Here is a 23,376-nt window from a genome sequence, read left to right on the forward strand (position 1 = left end):
ACTCAGAGGTGATCTCTGCCTGACATACAAGGCCATGTCCAACCCAAAATTGATGGACATGCTCCACCTAATGAAAACCATATCCCCTCGAGCCACACGCTCCAGGGATCTAAACCTCACCACAACAATAAACAGGACGTGCTGGAGGGATAGATTCCTGTCCCAGACACTTCCCATGCTCTGGAACAAGATTCCAATCTACATTAGGCAGAGCTCCTCGCCAACCCTCTTCAAGAGAAACCTTGACGAGTGGATGGGAAACAGAAAGTTTACCCCATGGATCACTTCAATGACTCTGCTGGACAGAGGAACAGGGAACTAATCTAAGGGGGCGGCGAAAGCCAACACATTCTAGCTAGGCTTATAAATGCCTTCGGGCAGATAGCTTAGTACCTACCTATGAACCTAATGACTCTGTAAGTGTATTATCTAGTTTTGGGTCTATGGCCCAACTCATGTCTGAAAATGATCTTGTACCAGTCCACCTAATTGGTTAACAAGCAAATAAATACATACATTCATATATGCTATAATTAAGTACCTCTGCATACTGTTTACACTGTACTGCGCTAAAATAGCTAGATCAATATAAGTATGTATACAATACAACTCTATAGCTGGAAACATTATTACAGTGTCTCTACAAACACCACTGACTGAATATAAACAAATGAAAAATAACTAAGCACAGAATTTGTCTATGTAGCTTGATGTTCTGTATTGTGGCATACTGTATTAACATTACTGGGCCACTATGTCATCACAAAATGCATAAATAACACTCTATAGCTTCACTTGCAGCAAGGAATACGCACCCAATTAACAACTTCATTATCCCATGGGAATTTAACCGAAAAAAAGAAGAGAAGTGCTAACCACTCCAGTGATCACAGACATTCTAAAATGCACTATCATCCACAAAACTCTACCTGTTCAATCAATCAGCACCAAATATGTTTTGTAAATCCATGACAGAAGGAATATCTGTAGTTAAAGGTTTCCCATTTTGGTGCAATTCTTGAGGTCTGTTCTGCAACCCTTCAGCATTCCAAAATGAAATTTCAACAGCATTTGAAAGGCATCACAAGCAAGCACATCTTTACAATTCAGTGCACATTTCAAGAAATTCTAGTGAAAACGGCGTAAACAAAACTGGATTCTCAAACCATTATCTACAAGTTTTAGCAGCAATACACTTTCCACACTCTCATTAAGCACTTCAGGATTACCCCCAAACTACCACAGCGATCACCACCTGTTAACAAAATCCTTTCCCATGCATACAATTAAAAATGCAAATAACTACAGCAAAGTTTACTCTCTAGGAGGTGGAGAATCCCCCACCTACTCAAGCAAATGAAGGTTACCTACCACTTTGCCATAAATGCATCATCATGGCTAAACACTATAAGAAACTGAGAAACAGGCCAACACTATCAGTAAAGCCTTGCACAAAAGAAGCAAAAAGTGACTAATGAAATCCACTGTAAAAAGAAAATAAACTTAAAGAACAACAAAAATGCTCAAGTTGTTATGTAAAATGCTTTATTCTAACACCCATGCACAAAGAGAGTAGCTGCAACTTTAAACTTGTAGGATATAGGATACTTAGTAGAGTATTTACAAAAATTCCACACCATTGTAAATTTTGTTCATAAAGCAGACTCCTAGAATAATTAAAGTGGTACTGCATAACAGACATGTCAACAATAACTGCCAAGTCTTTTACATTTACCTCAACCTGACAAATTAATTCTAGTATTATATCATAAATTCTCGCAAAACCAAATGGAACAAAATTACTGCGTTTTCACTTATCTCCGCTGCTGCTTAAACTCTGCAGAAATGTACAAAACTCGTCTAATGACTACGGATGGAAGCATTACATGACTGTACAGAAAGTTGGGGCGAAATTAAACTATCCACTTTGCTTTTCCCTACTAGTTAGCCAATTGACATGTTTACCAATCTGTCTCCCACCTGTCACAACACCCAGCAGGAATGGAGAAGATAACTTACTGATCACCGGCAACACAAGACACATTAGACATTATATTCACGTCAGTCTTATAACACATGTTCAAACATTACTGATTAAAGAACTTAGATGTCCATTACTATGTCTCAGCCTAATTAAAATAAGCTGGACAGAGACTTCATTTATCACCGAGTTCAAACAGTAATGTATAAAATGAGGAAGTTTCACAGGTCTTTTCGTTTAACTTGCTTTCCTTTACCTTAGTGCATCAAACTAGTACAGGTTACCTACCTTGACACACACACCCCTCCAAGGGTGTAAAACTCCCGGTTTAAGATATGGTCCTCTTCCTCCTCCCGTCAGTCAGCCTTAAGGTTAATTATTCTGTAAATGGGGCCCACAGATCAGTTAGATACTGGTTCAACCTATGCACAGATGTACTAGAAACCAGCAATAAAGAAGCGACAGAAACCAGGGTTTGGCGTGTCACAGCGCCATAAACATAAACAAAATCACGCCAGGGAAATAAACACTTTGTCTCCGGCCAGAGTCTCCTATTTTTTTGTTAAGGTGGTGCCGTCCCCACTTAATTTATTATTTTTTTAAACTAACTAAAAAATATCAGTATACGTTAAAATAACATCTGCTTCCTGTTCACCACTGCCTCAAAACTGACAGCTTAAACTGCAAACTGCTTGTTCAAACTTCCGGACTGGAAATTCCCAGTGACGTCACCGGTCTATACAGTGACGACTGTTAGGCTCAGAAGAAATTGTTTTCAGCCACTGTATTGTTTTCTGCGTAAACCCACCTGAGAGTATATTTTAATCGTGAATGGGCGTGCTTCGCTGAAGGTTGGGCGTCGGGCTGGCAACTCGGTACCATAAAAATCTACGTGGCGACCCCTAACCGGGAAAAGCCAAAACATTATTTCTTTTTTGTGTTTTCTAATCGTAATAACCTGCTTTCTGTTTTGGATCGGTATTTCAAAACAATAATATTAAGTAAGCAGTCAGGGAGGGATGCACGTCAGTCATGGGCGTAATAAGTGACCAAAGTTAAGCTACTTACAGTCCGTGGAGTTGTCTGATATTCTCCTCATTGCCTAACGGTTTTATAAGACGATTGGAATTTTGGGTTACTACTACTATAGGGTTACCACCTGTCCCTTTTGCGAGGGACACTCCCACTTTGGGCAGCTGTGTCCTGAATTTAAAAAATGGCAAATGTCCTGAGATTTTAGGGCACAATTATTGCCTATATTTTATGTAATAGTTGCATAAAACAGTTATTCTGTATCTAAAATACCTAAATGTTATAAGAAACAGAATAAGCAACTAAAATGCTACAAGAATAAGCTTTTATTTAGACAAAAAAGTTAAGTTCTATCCTTTGTACTGACCGTGGGTATGTGTCGGCCTGTAAAATCTGATGTTTGTACCGAAAATGTGCCACTTTGGCCATTTGAAAAGGTGGCAACCCTACTACCACCTTCCCTGACTATGCTGGATAGTCCCTAGTTTGGCACACGTGTTCTGTGGTAAAAACATGCTGTTGTTGTTGTGACTTTCGGCTTTTCCCGGTTAGGGATCGCCACAGCAGAACTCCAGTCCGCTAATGATTGGTAGTTGATTTTTACGTGCCGAGTTACCAGCCCTGATGCACAACCTGCAACGAAGGTACGCCCATTCACGCATGTCTCCATGCAGAAGACGCTCTAGCTGAGAATTGAACCGGACAGTGTCTTACTGTGAGGTGACAACGCTACCGCAGCACCACATGACAAATGGCAAATGTCCATTTATTTTTAGGACAAAATATTACTGAGGAAAACTCAGAATAAGCTGAGAAATGACCTTGAATGGAAAATAGCAGAACAAGTTAACAGCTTCAAGTACCTGGCAGGGGTCTTTGAGGAGAAGAGAAGTCTGAATGAGGTCAAAGGTAGAATTAAAGTGGCTATAGCCAAGTGGCACACAGTATCAGGGTTAATGTAAATGCCAAAACGTAAGGTGTACAAAACAGTACTGTATGGTACAGAAACCTGGTCAGTGAATGCAGAACAGCTGAGGAACCTAGAGGTGGTGGAGATGAAATACCTGAGATGGGTGGTACATACCTCTCAACTGTCCAGAGTTTTGTAGAATGTCCAGATTTTTGCATCATATTCTGGGTCTGTTCCTCATAAAATGTGTAGGATTTTTTTCAAATAACTGAGGGTTGAAGTCATTAAATAATAGCAGACATTTGAGTTTCAGACTTCATATTCTTTGAAAATTAATGTTAACACAAAACCTGTTATTCCAGCAAATTTCTAAGTATATAAGAAACACCAAGAAACTGGAACCAAAAGAGAAGCCAAGCAATCACTTTAGCTTATCAAACTCTTTATTAAATGCTTTCCTCCTCAGACTTCAGTATTCTGCATTTTTGGCTTTATCCAGATGTCTTGTGCTAAGATGTTGACGGTTATGGGATGGTAGGTTGCATACTGTAGATTAGATGGAAAAATTAGGACATCAGAGCAGAAGCCCAAGTAGCTCCAACTGCAGAAAAGGTCAAAGAGAAAAGATTACGGTGCATCAGGCACACATACAGGAAAGCAAAACAAGCTGGTGAAGAAGATTTGGGACAGACAGGAAGAAGGCAAATGGAAATGAGGGCATCAAGCAAAGAGATGGATGGATGTGTGAGAGAAGGCCTGCAACAGCAGTCAGGCATGACCACTGAAGAAGGCAGGAGTGTGGCATTGAACTGAGGGAGATGGTGACAGTTGGTACAACACCCCTACCCCATGTAGAAAATGGGGAAAATGGGATGACGATGATGTTTCCTAAGTTTCCTCTAACACTTGTGTAAAACAAATACTCTGTGTCTGAAATTCTATTTGTGGTATTATATAAAAAAAACAGCAGAAATTGTAGAAGAGAGAGTTTTTATTTTGGCAGAAAAGTGATTTCCAATCCTTTGCACTGGTTGCAGAAATGGCTTGCTCTGCAAAAGCTGACTTTTTCATAAAAATGTCCCACTTTGGCCATTTGAAAAAGGGTTGCCCAAATCACATTCTTTTTAACTGTTAGCACATCAAAATAGTCTACTTACATGTTTACTAATATGTTTCATGTGCGAATTTATAGTAAAATTGGCCTTTCAAACAATGATGGTTTAAGTGTACCTTGCACCCTGGGCAGTTTTCAAACTATAGACCCTACTCCCAAACACATTTTTGAACCACATATAAATGCACAAGTTCATCAGGATTCACATTCCTGATTATTTTAAATGTATACTTACCTATCAGGCTGTTTTAAATTCAAGCTATTGTTTGATAAAGCAAAATTTAGTTACACATCTTAAATTTGAGTAATCTTGAATATGTTTATAGCAATAAGTAAAATAAAATGCATTAAACAATAGTAACAAAATTACCCATTTTAAAACATTTCAGCCATAAAATACACTCAGACTGCTGTCACTATAATCCAACAATGTCCATACTGATCAATTTCAGCCAGTTGTGTACACTTGAAATGTCCAACTGTGATTTAAAAAAATAGTTACAGAAAAGTATTCCAACATTCCAACTTGCTTTGCAAACATGCACACTAGTCATTCAAAACCAAGCTAATGACTTTTCAACTTGATTGTAACAGCAGCATCAGTCATGCTTCTCCATAGACAGTCCCAACTACACCAATTAAAGTCCCATTATTGACTGTACCCCTCAGATCTCTGCTTTGTTTTATGTTGGTATGGGTGAAAAATGGTTGGTAATGGCTTGACTGGCAGCCTGATGCAGGTATCAATCAAGTTACTGGCTGCACAGTAACAGTAGGTAACCGTTAACTAACCTGAATCATTTTCCTCTCAAACCATGCCCTTAACCATAAAAAAACTCTCTGATACTAATCCTAAAACTTATCTCTATCCCAAAACCTGTCACCGACACTTATCCTAATCTCATGTCCCTGAGCCTAAAACTCTCTCCCTGATCACAATGTTAAAACCATGTCCCTAACCCTAAAACTCTGTACCTGTCTATAACCCTGAACACCCATCACAAACCCCAAAACCTTCTCCCTAACCCTAACACTTTTATTTATACCTATGAGACCATTCACATTCCAAGATAACATGGAAAGTGTCACATTATGATAATAAGTCATTATTCCAACCTATTATATATGACAGCTTTTTTAAATGTCTATTTCCAGTTTTCGTGATAAGTGCAGCCACTAATGTTCAGTGTGTTGATCCTTTATACAGTTTTTTTTCTTAGTTCCATTTTAACATATAACATTTTACAAATCTTTTTGTTTTAATAAAGACTCTCAGACATAAAAATACACACCCCAGAACACCCCCACAATCTGTTACCTTAATATAAACACACTAAGTAATGTGCATCCTCCGATAATGAAGTTTAACCCTCCTAATAGGAACAATTGTCTCAAACGGATGGCTACAAACGTAGGCCTTATCTAACCTAAAATTGAGGTTGTCCATGCTAAGGTGCATGTTACTGCCTATGTTCCTACTTACACTAACTGGTGTTTTCATCTTTATTCCCTCCCAGATGTGGAAAACAACTTGCATGCTTTCAGAAAACATTAACTTTTAGCTCTGAAGAGGCCCCAGCACTTTGGCTTTTTAATTGGCCTATAATCAGCTGGTCTCCATGGAAACATATGAAAAAATGTAGCCCCCGGCTTCAGTCTTCTAAAGACAAATTGAAACAGTTATTGATAAAGGAAAATGTATTAGATTAAGCCAATGGTCATAATCCAGACATTCACCTATGCAAAAGTAAGAGAAAACATATCAGCTCTACATATATTAAGATCTGTGTACTTCTGAATCCCATTCTTCACCTCAACAACCAAAGATTACAGCCAATTAACCTAAACATAGTCTTGTCCAGCATTTTTCCTCTTTTTTGTATTGTGATGCTTACATTTCTTAATACTAAAAAAAGAAACAAAAAAGCCATCTGTTTACTTTAGTATCTTTATCATATACAACAATAGTTAAATTGCTTTATTATAAAACTTGCAATTTATTTCATGAAAAGTTTTAAAGAAATGCTGTCAAGAATAGAAATCATTTTGCTTATAGTTACCCTCTTCCTTCGTCTTCCTTTCCTCTTAGTGTTCTTTCAAACATTAATGATATGAAGTGATATGAAATGAATATAAGTGGGGCAAATACTTTCAGTTCTACACAAATTTAGCAAAGTCAACAAAAGTCCATTCTTTCCACTTTTTCTTGTACAGTCATACTTCACAAAATGCTTTGTAATCTCACATTTATTCACTAATTTCTGTGTTGCTCAATTTCTTCCTGTTCATCTCCATGTCCCAACTCCTGCATATGGTTCAATTCCAAGGTATTTCTGATTTTTCTACTCAACTCCTCTGTGTTTTATTTTCTGTCTCTCATGCATTTTGCTTTGGAGCATAGGAAAAGATTTCAATGGCAAGGTTTCTTCATGATCTTTATTATCAGAAAAATGAGAAACAGAGTCCCATTCTGCTTGATGGCTTACTTTTTGTTCGACAAGCATTTGTATTTCTTCCTTAGCCTGTTCTGCCTTAAAAATGACTTTGATCCCCCAGGGAAAAAAAATTCTGAAAATAGTTGAATACAACAGCTTGAATCTCACACCTGCCTCTCAATATTCTGTGATAGCTGGGATAAATTTGTTTGTCTTCTGCCTGGTATACAGTGAATAATCATTCCCCCACTAACACTCTACTGCCTCCAACTTTTAATACTTTACCATTTTGCCACAGTTTTGTCAGGATCAACTCTTTCTGCTGGTAGGATTGCATCTTCACTAATATAAGTCTTGACTGCTTTCTCATGGCAATATTTGGAGCATACACATGATGTGCCCTTTCAATTAGCAGATCTTACTGTGGAATATCAGTCTAGTTTCTTATTTGTGTTTTCATAAAATTAATACAGTCAGTTCCTTCTAGTTTCTCTGGTACAGAAGAAAATCTCAGATTTTCCCTAGCAAAGAAAACAAAATGAGATGGCTGACCAAAGGTCCACAAAGTACACGAAAATCCTTTTAGCCAAAAAATCAATGTAGACCACCACTATTTCAACGATAAAACACTAGTTTAATATGTCACATGTACAAACAAGCAAGATAAAACTGATGAGTGCTTTCGGGCTCTGCCCTTCTTCAGATAAAGGAAAAACAGTTTGAACCACATTTAAATATCTAATTAAAACACTAATTAAAAACACTAATTAAAAACACTACACCAATCAGCATTTGTATTGCACCCTCCTATCTTTGAGGGCGGGTTTCATGGGAACAAAATCATTCAATCCAGGTGTCCTACGGGCTAATAGTTCTATTATCCATCTTGCTTCTTCTCTCTCTGTGGCATCTACTAAACTACCCCTTCTCATACTGGGAAAAACATTAATAATTGCCCTGAACTTAAACTGATGGCCATTGTTAATTTCAATATGTTTATAAAGTGCATTGTGTATATTTTTAGTTCTTATACATGAAAGATGTTGCAACATTCTAACTTTGAACATATTATTGTTTTTTCCCACATAAAACGCCATATATTGCTGACACTCAGCCAAATATACTATGCTCTTTGTTCTACAATTAGCTTTAGCTTTAAAATAGAACAATTTTCCTGTTACTGGGTGTTTAAAAACATTCTCTTTATTAATGTGGTGACATGCTTTACATGACCCACATGGCTTCATACCTACTCCATGTATATTGTTGCTGTAAGTAAATGTCATTCTGATGGGTGCTATTTTTTGACCTTGTTTCTCCTTAGATGGATTAGACTTGAATGTGGATGTTGATTTTCTATGGGCATTCCCCTGACATAATTCACTAGTTAATAACTTCTCATTGTATCCTCTTTTTCTGAAAATTTGTTCCATATTTAGCATATCTTCTTCAAAATCACTATCTTTAGTACATAGCCTTGAGGCTCTACTTATCTGACCTCTTACTATGTTCTTGTACGTGTGTCTAGGATGCATACTATCATAAGTAAGTAAATTATTTTTCCAACAATCTTTCCGAAACAATGAAGTAATAAAACCAGACCTTTCTTGTTTGATTCTCACATCCAAAAAATCTATAACTTTATCTGAACATGTAGGGGAAAATTTGAAGAAAACAGTGGTTTGTCCCAAATACCCTATAAAGAACAAAAGTTCACTTTTTTCCCCTTCCCATAAAATGAAAACATCATCCACAAAACGTCTATAAAGAATGATATATTTAGTCCATCTATTACGGTCACCCAAGACAAAATACCTCTCCCAAAATGACAAAACCAAATTTGCATATGTATTGGCACATGGAGTTTGCGATATAATAAAGAAAAACTGGTATATACTTTCATCTGATGATAATATGAAGGAAATTGTAGGGGTAGAACCTAGTTTTGGGTTTAGAAGAAATAGAAATTTAAAAGACATATTGACACAAGAGAAAAATAGTCAAAAGAAAAGGGGTATTTGTCAAGTAGGTACGAAGCCATGTGGGTCATGTAAAGCATGTCACCACATTAATAAAGAGAATGTTTTTAACCACCCAGTAACAGGAAAATTGTTCTATTTTAAAGCTAAAGCTAATTGTAGAACAAAGAACATAGTATATTTGGCTGAGTGTCAGCAATGTATGGTGTTTTATGTGGGAAAAACCAATAATATGTTCAAAGTTAGAATGCTGCAACATCTTTCATGTATAAGAAGTAAAAATATACACAATGCACTTTATAAACATACTGAAATTAACAATGGCCATCAGTTTAAGTTCAGGGCAATTATTAATGTTTTCCCAGTATGAGAAGGGGTAGTTTAGTAGATGCCACAGAGAGAGAAGAAGCAAGATGGATAATAGAACTATTAGCCCGTAGGACACCTGGATTGAATGATTTTGTTCCCATGAAACCCGCCCTCAAAGATAGGAGGGTGCAATACAAATGCTGATTGGTGTAGTGTTTTTAATTAGTGTTTTTAATTAGTGTTTTAATTAGATATTTAAATGTGGTTCAAACTGTTTTTCCTTTATCTGAAGAAGGGCAGAGCCCGAAAGCGCTCATCAGTTTTATCTTGCTTGTTTGTACATGTGTCATATTAAACTATTGTTTTATCGTTGAAATAGTGGTGGTCTACATTGTTTTTTTCGCTAAACAGATTTTCCCTATGTTCTCTGTCCTCTAATTCTAACATTTTTGAAACATCTCTTCTTAAGCAGTTTCATATTCATTCAGCCTTTTCATCATTTTGACCTCTGATTTTTGCAGCTTTATCATCTCATTTGAATATCTATTTAAAGCTTCTTCCATTTTTACAGAATTTTGTTATTTGAGCTGATATACTCCTTCAGTGTTTCATTTATTTTAATCAGCTCTGAGCATCTTTGACTTAGGTTTTTTCTCTAGATTACTGGAAGCAATGTCTTGCACCAAAGCTGGAGCTTGAAATTCTGTTTTTGTTGAAGAACTGTGGATTCTTCCTACTCAGTGTTTTCTCTTCACCTCAGACTGTCTTATTTTTTTTCTTTGCTGGCATCTAGGCAGTATCCTTACTAGACATAACAGTATATAATAAAAGTGAGAGAGTTCTTGGCCCTTGTCTTTCAGTTTCTTTCACACTGAGAGCTGAAGTTAAGCTGTTGATTAGTGTGCACCCATCCTAGAAAGCTTCCCCAACCCTAATCCTAAGCTCCCCTGCCTAATACTGTTGTGGTTGCTCTTTAAGTGGTAGAAGCTGCTCACCTCACATTGCCATGTCAGAGACATAGTGAGTGCAGTTTGCTGCTGTGGATGGTGGTATCCTAATCTACACAATTGCCCATGGATTATGCTCAGAACTTTGAAACATGAAAGCTAAAAACATTTATATCTAAAAGTTAAAATTAAAACTTCTGAACAACACAAAAGGCATACTTATTGTACTGTAGTAGATTAAGTATTTTTTTACAATAGCTTTTTTTTAAACAAGAAACATCTTCATTAAATTATCACTTATGACATAGGCAATCATACATTTATCTAAATGAAAATAAACCATATTGACATAATCTTAGTTGCAAGCATTATACATCACAAACCATACTGACATAATTTTAGTTGCAAATATTTATATATCACTTATAATCTACCCAATCTTTGTCAGGCAAACATTACATAGTTCATTCAAAACCTGCCTTCTTTTCATAGGTTTATAGATTAGTACTAGGCTTGCTGCCTTTGTGGGCCATTTTAAGGCTGGCCAGTTACCCTGTGTAGGAATGAAACCAAGGACCTTGTGTCTGTAAGGTAAACACCTTAACCACTATGCCAGCCTCCCAAATCCCCTGTATGTATTGTTCACACAATTCTCATTTTTTTCTATGTAATTTGTTGCTACCCTTTCCTAAAGATCAGAATTCCAGTTGTTTATCTTTGTTACTATATTCACTACTTCTAGTAGAGTTGGTTTAGACTTTGATTTCCATTTTCTAGTAATTGCTTTTTTGGCAGCCGCCATAATTAGACTCAGCAAGGCCTTACCATGTCTAGGCAATTCCAATTCTGTATCATAGCTCAGAAAAATAATTTCCCTAGATATACCAATTTGCTCACCCAGTATCTCTAATAAAGTAGTCTGCTGGGAGTCTTTAAGGTCTACCTACCAACTCATTACACACCCAGAAAATATGATCCCAATTATCACTTTCTTCTCCATCATACCTCCGACATTTGCTGTCTACCTGAGGAAAGAAATTCTCTGTAGTCTACTTGGGGTATAAAATGCATATGTAAGCATTTCTAAGCAAAATCCTAAATCTTCAAAATTTAGTTGCATATTTGGGAGACATACATATATCTTCCATTGTTTCTTTATGAGTTGCTTATCCAATCTCTCTTCCCAATCCTTTCTAACCTGTGATGGATTTTTGTAGTTATGATGCAATATTTTATATGCTCTACAAATTATTCCTTTTTTAACTCTCTCCCTGATTGCAGTTTCTGTTCTAGATTTTACTAAAAACTCTATCAATGCTGGTCTTTCATTTAGGAGCCCCCCCCCATTTCTTTCTCTTTGCCTATTCTCTGATATCAATCCATGATAGGAAAGGCAGTCTCTAGCCTGCAGTCCAAATACATTCTTAGCATTTTCCCATTTTATTACCTTTCCCTCTCTAATTATTTGCTGCCAATACCTTCGTTCTTTTGCCAGTTTTCTCCAATAAATTCCAGCCCCTTCTTGCCTATTGTCTGTATCGCTAATTGCAGTCATCCCTATTGACACAATCTCTTTTCTCCATTCCCATGTTGGTGTAGTTCCTAGGATACTTTCTGCTACTTTATAAATATACTATTCTGCATGATTATTGTTATTCTCTTATTCTCCTTAAAGATCTGCCTCAAAATCCCAGTCTCTCTTTGTTTCTTGAGCTCCCCCTCCCCATTTCATCATCATCCCTTTCCACTTTGAATTATAGGTTTCTGCTTGTGCTATGTATAGCAGCCTTAAATGTGTAGCTCTGAAATACCCCTTCAGATCAGGTAATCCTAATCTGTCCTGTTCTATTGAAATAATCAGCTTATCCCACCTGACTCTTGCCATCTTCCCCTCCCAGATAAAAATCTTCAGCTCTTTATTAATTGCTATCCTCAACTTCTGCTCTAGTTGATAAAAAATATCCCTGTCCTGTGTATAAGACTAAAGGGACTAAAATATTTTAACTGCTTGTATCTTATTATCCATATTCATATAACAGAACTTCCAATTTCTCACTTTTTGTATCATATTTTGTTTAGTCTTAAGCAGAAAGTATCAGAGAGGAACCTACCAATTTTAATTTTCACATGCAATACCTCATATGTCCTCCTAACCAACCTTATAGTTTTATCAGGGAATGCAAATGCTTCCATTGCCCTGCTCATAAAGTCCAGTTTACTCTGTCAAATGCTTTCCCTGCATCAAGACCCACCAACAACAGTGATAGTTTTTTACATTCTACTTCCCTCTGGATCATCAGTGTTATGTTAACTTTGTTAAATGTTTGCCTCTCCTCCATAAAACCACAGTGATGCATAACTATAAATTCTGGCATCACTTTTGCCATTATTTTACCCATTATAGACATAAACACTTTATAATCATGGTTTAGTATTGTAACGGGCCTGTATGAAGCTGGATCTGATGGGTCTTTACCCTCGTTAGGTATTACAGCTACCACCACTTTCTTCCAGGGTGTTGGTACTTCTCATGCTCTTAAAATACTGTTAAACAAACCCTTCCAGATCTTTATCAGTTTTCTCCCTTCTAGCTTCCAAACTTCCACAAGAATACCATCTATTCCTGGGAACTTTCCAGTGAATTGGTTATACATCACCATTTTTATCTCACCTCCTCCTATTCTAACTGTTAGTAATTGAGCCTCATCTTCCTCTAACCTTGACATATTTAATTCTTCCATAAACATTTCATTTGTACCTTTTCTTGATTTCTGCATTTATCTGCTTTATACAAACTTTCATAGAATTTCTGAAATATTTCTAATACCTCTATAGGATCTCTTGTTATCTTCCTTGTTATAGGCTCCCTAAACTTGGCAACAACCCTTTCTACTTTTTGTTGTCTGAGATGTGCTAAAAGGTTTTGTGCTCTAGAGTTATTATTAAAAATAGTTGCTTAACAGCAATCTTTCTAAACATATGTATATTATCAAGGTGATCCCTTATTTACTGTTTAGCATTTTGCAGTTGCTTCTCTTTTTGTTCAGTGAAATTACCCATGTTCTGCAAAACTTTAACATTTTTCATTCCCTCTAAATAATTCTTGTTGGTTCTTAACCATATCTCCCTTTCTTTTATTTCCACCCTATTGTTAAACTCCACTTTAATGTTATCCCACTCCCTAGTTATATTTTCAGAAGAAATTTCTATCTTCTCTAATAGCTGCTGAATAATTTCCACTTCCCATTCCTTACATTCCTCTCTTTTCAACAGATAGGCGGGAAAGCATCAATGTTTCATTTTCATTTCATTAGCTTTTTTATTTTAGTTATTATTGGTGCATGATTGGGTGTGTATCAAAACTTTCAGTTAAATGCACATGTTCCTGTGAAATGTAAATTCTGTCTAGCCTAGCTCCGTTTTATATCTTGGGGAATAATATGTAAATTCACTCTAAACTCCTAGTACTGAATTAATATCTTCTATGCCAAACATTTTCAAAAGGTTCTTCAAAAAGCTACCCTTCTTTGTTATATTTTCCCTTCTGGGCCCCTCAGACACATCTTCATTGCTGCAAATCAAATTCCAGTCACCACCCATAAGTAATATTCCTTACTGAAAGCTGATTATTTCACCTAGAATTTTCTTAAACTCCATTATAGCAGTTTTAGGTGGAATATAAACACATGCCAGTGTAACCCCCCTCCTTTGCCACTAACCCCTTAGTACTACAAATCTATCATTAGTATCTTTTTATCCTGTTCTATCATTATTGGAGCTCCTCTTGTAATTAATACAAGTACTCCTCTTTTCCTTTGTCCCAGGAATTTCACTGAATATCCATCATGAAAACCTTTCTTTATCAAATTTACATGTTTGTTTCTTTCCAAGTGAGTCTCATGTAACATAGCTATTTGCACTCTACATTTTTAATATAGCTCATTACTCTTTCCTTTTTGTATTTATCTGTGAGACCACTGACATTTAAAGACATTACAGAAAGCATCATTATGTTAAAAAGTTATTATTCCTGCCTTTTATGTGTAACAACTTTCTTGTTAAGTGTCTAGTTATAGCTTGTGTGTTACATGCATACACTGTTTGGCAGGTTGATTTTTTATACAATTTTTTTATGTCATATCCATTTGAGCCTATGTCACATCTTACACAATTTTTTTGTTTTATTAAGCCCTCAAACAAAATAAACATACACCCCAATACCCCTCAAAATGCCTATTAACTTAATAGTAACACACAAAACTATGTAAATCTTCAAATATTGAAGTTTTACCCTACTAACAGGAACAAGTGCCCCAAACTGGCAGCCACGCTCACAAACATAGGTTAACCTAAAAGAAAGCTTATCCATGCTAAGACACACTGTACAGCCTGTGCTTCTAAGTGTTGTCTGGTTTTGTCTTATCTTTATAGCTCTCCCAGATGAGAAAGCACTTGCTTTCAGAAAACATTATCTCCTAGTCATTTCTCTTTATCAGCTTGTCTCCATGGAGACACGAGAAACAGATACAGAGTTGCTAGTAAGCTATATTTATTTGCTGAAAAAAGCTTTATAATGTTCAATGTTCTTTTTCATTTACTTGCTTTCTTTAAAAACGTGTTACTAGATCAAGTTAAGGATGTTAACCCAGTCACCCCCCCATGCAAGAATGAGAAAAATTACATCATTTTTTTCTTTTGTCTTGCTCTCTTGACCAGACTTTTTTTTCTTTTTTTTACATTGCAGTGCCTACATTTCTTAAAACTGAACAAGGAGAAAGAGAGAAGAGAGAGAAAAAAAAAAGCAGGAGCACCTGTTTATGTTAGTATTCCCATTACACTTAAAATAGCTGAGAAAACTTTACTTTATAGCATGCAAAGAAAGCCATGCACTATAAAATATTGCTATTAAGAAAACAATTGTTTTACTTACAGTTAACTTTCTCCCTCCTCTTCCCCTCTCCTAAGTATTTTTCTGTACATTAATGAAGTGGGGCATATGATTTAGAGTCCCCAACAAGTTTAACAAAGTCAAAAAAGTCTAATATTTCTAGATTTTCTTGTTCTGTCATGTTTCACAAATATAATTATTGCTTTGTAATTCCACATTTGTCAATTTCCAAGTTACTGGTTTTATTCCTGTTCATCTCCATCTCCCAAATCCTACCTCTGCTTAATTTCCAACATACTCTTCATTTTCCTAGTCAACTCTTTAGCTTTTTGCCATCTGTCAGGCAATTTCCATCAAAACCCTGGAAAAGTTTCACTGGCACAGTCACTCTGTGGTCTTTATTGCCAGAAGAACAAGCAGCTGAATCGCCTTCTGTTTCACAGCTCTGTTGTTGTTAGACAAACTTTTGTATTTCCTCCTTAGTATGTACTGCATCAAAAAATATTTTGTCCCATCAGAAAATAATATTTTGAAGATAGGTGGGTACAGCAGTTTGAATTTCACTCCTGCTTCTCGACATTCCCTAAATAGTGGAATAAATTTACTCCTCTTCTGCCTGCTGTACAGTGAGTAATCATTTTCCACAAACACTTGGCTGTCTCCCCCTTTTATTACTTTGTCCTTCTGCCACATTTTTGTCAGAAACAACTCCTTCTGCTGGTAGGATTGCATCTTTACTATTAAAGATCAGGTTGCTTTGGCATAGCCAGGTTTGGAGCATACACACAATGTACCCTTTCAATTAACAACTCCTGCTGTGGAATACAAGTTCCATTTGCTTATCTGTGCTTTCATAAAATTAATACAGTCTTTTCCTTCCAGCTTCTCTGGTATAACAGAAAATCTCAGGTTTTCCCTATGTGTTCTGTCCTCTAATTCTATTATTTTTTGAAACATCTCTTTTTGAACAATCTCATACTCAGCCAGCCTTTTCTTCATTTCAACCTCTGATTTTTTTGCAGTTTTCTCACCACATCTGAATATCTGTTTAAAGCTTCTTCCATTTTTTTCAGCCTTCTGTTATTTGAGTTGATATACTCCATCAGTGTTTCATTTATTTTAATCAGGTCTGTGTGCAGTTGTCTTATACTTTCCTCTAGGTCACTGGAAGTCATGTTTGGAGCTTGCACTGCATTTTGCTGACAGCTGCAGTACTCTTCCCAATCAGTGTTTTTCCTCACCTTTTGTAGCTGATTTTCATTCAGGTCTTCCGTATTTCTTTTTTCCTGGCATTCAGGCAGTGCACTTACTAGCTGTAACTGTTTATACTAAAAGTGACAAGAGTTCCTAGCCCTTGTCTTTCAGAGTCTTTCACCCTGGGAGAGATGAAGTTAAGCTGTTGATCAGTGCGTAGCCAGCTTGGAAAACTTCCCCAGTCCTAATCCTAAGCCCCCTTGTCCAAAACTGTTGTGGTTGCTCTTTAAATGGTAGAAGCTGCTCTCCTCCTGCTGCCATGTCAGAGCCATAGTGGGTGGAACGTGCTGTTGTACATGCTGGTGTCCTAATCTATGCAATTGGCCATGGATTATGCTCAGAACTTTAAAACATGACAGCTAAAAACATTTATGTCTAAAAGTCAAAATTAAAACTGCTGAATGACACAACACATATTTATTGTACTGTGCATTACGTGTTATCAAAGTTCAGTTTTTTTGACTATAACCACTTACAATAAGTTCAATGACCTTCCTCCTGTCAGAGGGCTATACTTCTTTAATTTAGAAAAAAAGGCAGAGAGACAGCATTTTGTTTCCAAAACACATGACTTTCTCACTTAGTAGAGAAAGTGGGGCACTGAGGATGTAGCCCCTGCTTCTGAGTAACACATAGCAAGCTTTGAGGGTAGGAGATGATTCAGGAAGGCAAAAGAATACTTAGAATTGCAGAAGTCCAATGACAGGATTACAGCTCTACTTGCATTCTAATGGAAGACAGGAACAAAAACAATAACAATCCAGTAAGTCACTTACTTGACGGTAGAACATAATGGAGTATAGCAGAAGAATACCTGGAATCACAGGACTACTAACACTCATATTCTGGACTGTTTGCATCCTATTGAAAGATAGGAACTAAACAATAACAGTTCATTGTCATTTATATCCTAAGTAGAAGATCTGTATTTATAGATGTTTTATGATAAATAAGAAATCTGTGCCTGTAATACAGGGCAATATTGAGAGGATGAAATCCTCACCGTATTCTCATGAATCATTAACCTGATGTCTCTGCATTTGGAAGTATATAACACAAGAGCACACATGAAGGAGCATGAAGAAACTCAATAAGGAGATTCAAACAAATGCAGTTATAGTACAGGTGCTTATTCTGAAAAATAAACCTTTTACCAGTAACTTGAGTCCCTTTGTGCTGGAGCAGAATTAATCCACTGATTAAGGCAGCAGTGATAACCACAGAAATGGCAGCAGAAGCCTTTCACATTCTTTTATGTGCTCCAAGAAACGTCTGTAAAACAAAGAGTGTACATGGTTTGTTTGTTTTTATTTTTTTTTTTTTTTGGGGGGGGGGCTTTCTCATTTTGACTACACATGTTACTCCTGGGCTCCCGACTGACATCAAAGCCACATACCTGATGTGGCACATACATTTATTACAGGACATGCCTGGCCTGGAATGTCACACATAAGACAACACTATAATGCAGAGATGAGTGCAACACCAGTCAGCCAGATGAACAAATATGTTCAGTTCAACAAAGCATTACACATCAGCCATGGAACATGCATCATTGTATGGGATATTGGAATATAAGTATATGTGTGTGCAAGCAGGTAGGTATTGAAAGGCACACACAGGAAGTAGACTTCAGCAAGAGGATATCAAAGGTGAATATGTAAACAGAGGTGCAAGATGTGCTGAGAGGGAGGCATGTGCAGTACCAGAATAAAATGTCACAAGTATTAGTGGTATGCAAAATAAAATATACCTCTGCATGCGGTAATGGCAGACAACAATGGGATATTTGATGTATAAATTGATGATGACTGAATAAGGTAATATGCTGATGACTGGGAGAAATGCTGGCTATTTGTCATCTAGCAAGAGTTGATAAAAATGGAAGCATGGTGATTGTCAAATATAGTCACAGTGATAAATATGTACAACATAACAGAATATGAAGGCAGTCACTAATGTCATCAGAAAAAGCCTGTAGCATCAGACATTTGAAAAACATTTATATGTATAATAGGCAGCAGTCAGCACAGTGGTCATCATTGCCGCAGGGTTAGAATAATGCAACAAGACACACAATGAATCAACTGTCAGTGTTACTGTAAAGCAGTCTAGGCTCAAACCACAGTCTTGGCTGCCACTGCAAAATCTGGAAAAACTTTGCCTATGGTGCTTTACTGAGGAGCTGGATGTAGTGAAAATAACAGTTTGGGACACAGTGTGGGTTAGGGCAGTACTGCAATGTGTCAGTCTGGAGTTGGCTGCTGGGTTCTGAATAGGTCAACCAACAGCAGATGTGCATGCATTTTGAAGCACAGACAATGATATATGAGGGCCATGTGTGTGTCTACTGAGAGCAGGTCTGCCTCTCCCCACTAGAGGTAATCTGCTCCTAAGGGTCAGGACATATAGCACCCAGTGTGTACTATGGCACTGCACTGGCGCCATGGTAATGAGGCTTTCAACAGAGTGTGTAACAGATACCAAATTGTCATTCTGTACAGCCAACGCTGCCATGACCCCTCCATGTCTGTGCTCCTGACAATCATGTAACACATGCAGCTGCTATTCTGCACAATCAGTAGCATGTGCAAGTTCATGCAGGTCATTGCCATGATGTTGCTGTGAACATTCATGAGCCTGTAACAGTAAGCATACACTGTCTGACATGGATCCACACACATCAGTTACATTCCCACATGCAGTCCAATGGACATTATCATTCCGTTGTGGGTTAGAGTCACCATCACAACCATACTCAACTTAGGATAGTGGGTCACGGTTATCTTCATGTCCAACATCTGATGCCCCTACATCATCAGACTGTCCGGGCACACTATCCTCCCAGTTGGAGGCTATACCATGAACCACCTGTCCCCTTCTTGGCCAGATAATGTTGAACCCAGTGCAGTATCCCATGTGCCATTGGCTGTGCTATCAGACTGAGGCATATCACATCCCCCCCTCAGGATTAGTGGATGGGTTTGTGACAGATACCATGCTGTCATGCTGTGCAGCCTCTGACTCCACCTCTGCTGGTGAGGGTTGAAATGCCACTGTTTTGTAAAAGAGACATATATACAGCAAGTTAGTAGTAAGCACACACATAGCATCATGTAGCACTGAAACTAATGCTTATAACATATGAAAGAAGAGATACACATACCAAATGGCAGGCATTATTTTCCATCAGGCAAGTGTCCTATTGTATGTGAATTTTGTTCACCTGCATAGTTAGACATAAAGATCAAAATTGTACTTAAAGTTATCACAGTATAGCAGCAATACAGACTGCCTTACCATGACTGTCTTCCTCAGATGAGGATAGTAGTCTTCTATGTAGTGTGGAACCTGTAGGTTATAGTGGAACCTGTAGGTTATAGTGGAGCACATGCCACAGGTGAGTACATCTTAGTCTTAACAGCAGGCAGGGATAGGCAAAGGATATTGACCTGCCTAACTGACTACATAGACATGTACCTGATGAGCGATGGCATTGGGCAGATGTTGATGGTCCCGTGCAAGTGACTACAACATCAATTCACATGGTGCTGACAGTGTCACCTAAGCAGTGCTTATTTAATATAACATGATAGTACTCTTACTGGGTCTTCCTGCATCCATGATGTTCAGGCGACATTCTGCTGCTACAACATCCATAGAAACAGATAAGATGTGTGAATGAATGCCTATGAAGAACAACCGGATTATGCTGTTGTGTTTGTGATTGGTGGACAAAACTGTACACCCTGGAACACCCGCCTCAATCCCTTTCCCAGGTATTCGACAATCCTGACAGATGTTATGGTGGGAGGCCAGGAGTATCTTTGCCTCATCCAGAGATGGTAAAGGTGACCCAACTACAGTGGCATTTCTTTCACTCTCATAACAATAAAATCTCTTGGATGCATGGAGGATCATGTCATCGCAATGATGATGAGAGACCTCCCTGGAGCGGTTATGCAAATCTAGAATGTTCATCATGTATAGTAATGTCCCACCACACTTGGTTCCTCCAGAATGTATCACCCATCCATCCTCATATATTTTGACCATGTTGTTGCAATACCTCCAGAATTATTTCATTTTCCCTATGGGAAAGTTATACTGATAATTCCTTGTCAACATCTGTAAAAAGGTAATTTGCACATATCAGGAGAAATACATGATATGGACTTATTGATAGATCAACCTTTAAAGTATAGGTCAATGCAATGCCCCTCATATACATTGTAATTCTATGCCAAAAAATATATGCCATGTGTATTGTCATTGTGTACAGATAAATATATAGAGCATGCATATCATGTATCATTTACTGAGTATATGTCATGAAACGTAAAGCCTACAAGTGCAGAGCAATTACCCCATTCCACATTTTAGGATATGTCATATATGTAGAGATGGGGTTAGAATCTAGGTCTGTGGAAATGTTGACAACCATTAGACAATCACATAAACATTACACTACCGCTTCAGCAGAAACTACCCTGATTTATTCACAGTCATATGCATAACCAACTATCCTACCAAGTCAACATCAAACAATTTGGGTATGTCACAGATGTCATTAGCAAAGATCAGCACAATTGTGTCTTGTACCCAAATGCGACTAACATATGTAGCTGTATGTGTCAAACAACACCTCAGAAGAATAAATAGCATATGAGCATATGAGCACAAACATCTTAGCTGTGATGGTGGATAGATGTGAAAACAACAACAAAGTTACAGGGTAACTCATCTTGATGCCCCCCAAATCCAGTTTACATTTTTGTGTTGCTGTGATGTTCATAAAAATCTGTAATGGCATAAATAGCTTCAGAGCCCCTCCCCCCACTGATGGAACAGACACCAATGATGAGTTGTACTCCAAAGCTTTATACAAGCAACTGTACAATTGCTTTGACTCTATCATACCTGATATAACTGAAGCAAAATCTTCAAGGAAAAACAAAGCTGCTTGGTGGACAACTGCCATTAATAGGCTATACAATAGGAGAAAGAAATTGTTTTCTAAGAGTAGGAAGGAATGGTCCCTCCCACAACTTAAACAAACAAATAAGACTCCTAGTGAAGTCCTCCAGAGCTAGCTACAAATCCAGATTAGCTTCCCTAACTATGGATAACCATAAGGTGTTCTTTAGTTACATCCATAACCCTCAAAGGTAAGGCCCAGATCTGTGCTGAATTTGTAGTTGCTGGTACTACACACACACACACACACACACACATATATATATATATATATATATATATATATATATATATATATATATATATATATATATATATATATATATATATATATATATATATATATATATAAATAAACTGGGGATATAGCAAACCTTCTGGCTGACAGGTTCAATGAAAACTTCACTCCCCTGTCCCCGCCACATATACCCCAAAGCATCCCTAATATCTGTCCCCCACCTAGTATCTCTGAGGAGAAGGTCTTAAATGCCCTGTCCAAGGCCAAAAACACAGCCTCCATGGGAACAGACAAAATTCTGGACAGTGTTCTTCATAGGTTAAAACAGGAATTAGCAACACCATTGGGCATGCTTTTCAATCACAGCCTAAGCACTGGCTTTATCCCAATCCTAGTGAAATGGAAAACAGCTACCATCATTCCTTTGCACAATGGGGGGTGCATGCACACACCCTGGGAACTATAGACACATTAGCCTGACAAGCCTTATCTGCAAGATCATGGAGCAAATCATCATGGACCTTATTAAAAAAGATATACGAAATCTCCAAACACTCGATCACACACAGTTTGGCTTTGTCAAGGGGAGATCATGCTTGTTAAACTTGGTGGACTTCTTCAAAACAGTCACCAAAGCAAATATGTGCATATGGCCTTCATAGACTTAGCCAAGGCCTTTGAAACAATCCCCTACTCAGGCATCATTGATAAACTCACCTAGCTGGGTATCAACCCATATATTTTCAGGTGGGTTGTAAACTGGCTGACTGATAGAACTCATACGGTCAAAATAGGGGACTTCACCTCCTCCAGCAGACCCGTAACCAGTGGTGTTCCACAGGGATTGGTTCTGGGATCCCTACTGTTCAAAATCTACTTATCTGATGTACAGGTTAAAACTAAAGGACTGTGGCTGACAAAGTCTGCTGATGACTGCAAACTGGAAGCGATCACTGAAACCCCTAGTGATGTCAACATCCTGCAAAAAGGTCTTAGACAGACAAATGACTGGTGCTAAAGGCATGGTCTTAAACTTAATGCAAAAAAATGCATTATCACTCCCTTCAGTAAGGGTGATGTTCCTGCAGACTACCACATCAGCAGCAACACCCTAAGCACATAGTCAGTGGTGAGAAATCTGGGCACACAAGTTGACAGCAACCTTAACTTCAATCACCATGTCTCCACAGTAGTAAGAAGGGCATGTTATATTGCTCATATCATAAGTGATGGCATTGCCTCCAGAAAAAAAAGAAGTTATAACTCCTCTGTACTTTTCCCTCATCAGGCCAATAATAGAGTACAAAGCTCC

This window comes from Protopterus annectens, chromosome 2.part0 (assembly GCF_019279795.1).
Source record: "Protopterus annectens isolate FY-2018-M chromosome 2.part0, PAN1.0, whole genome shotgun sequence".
Taxonomy (NCBI): Eukaryota; Metazoa; Chordata; order Ceratodontiformes; family Protopteridae; genus Protopterus; species Protopterus annectens.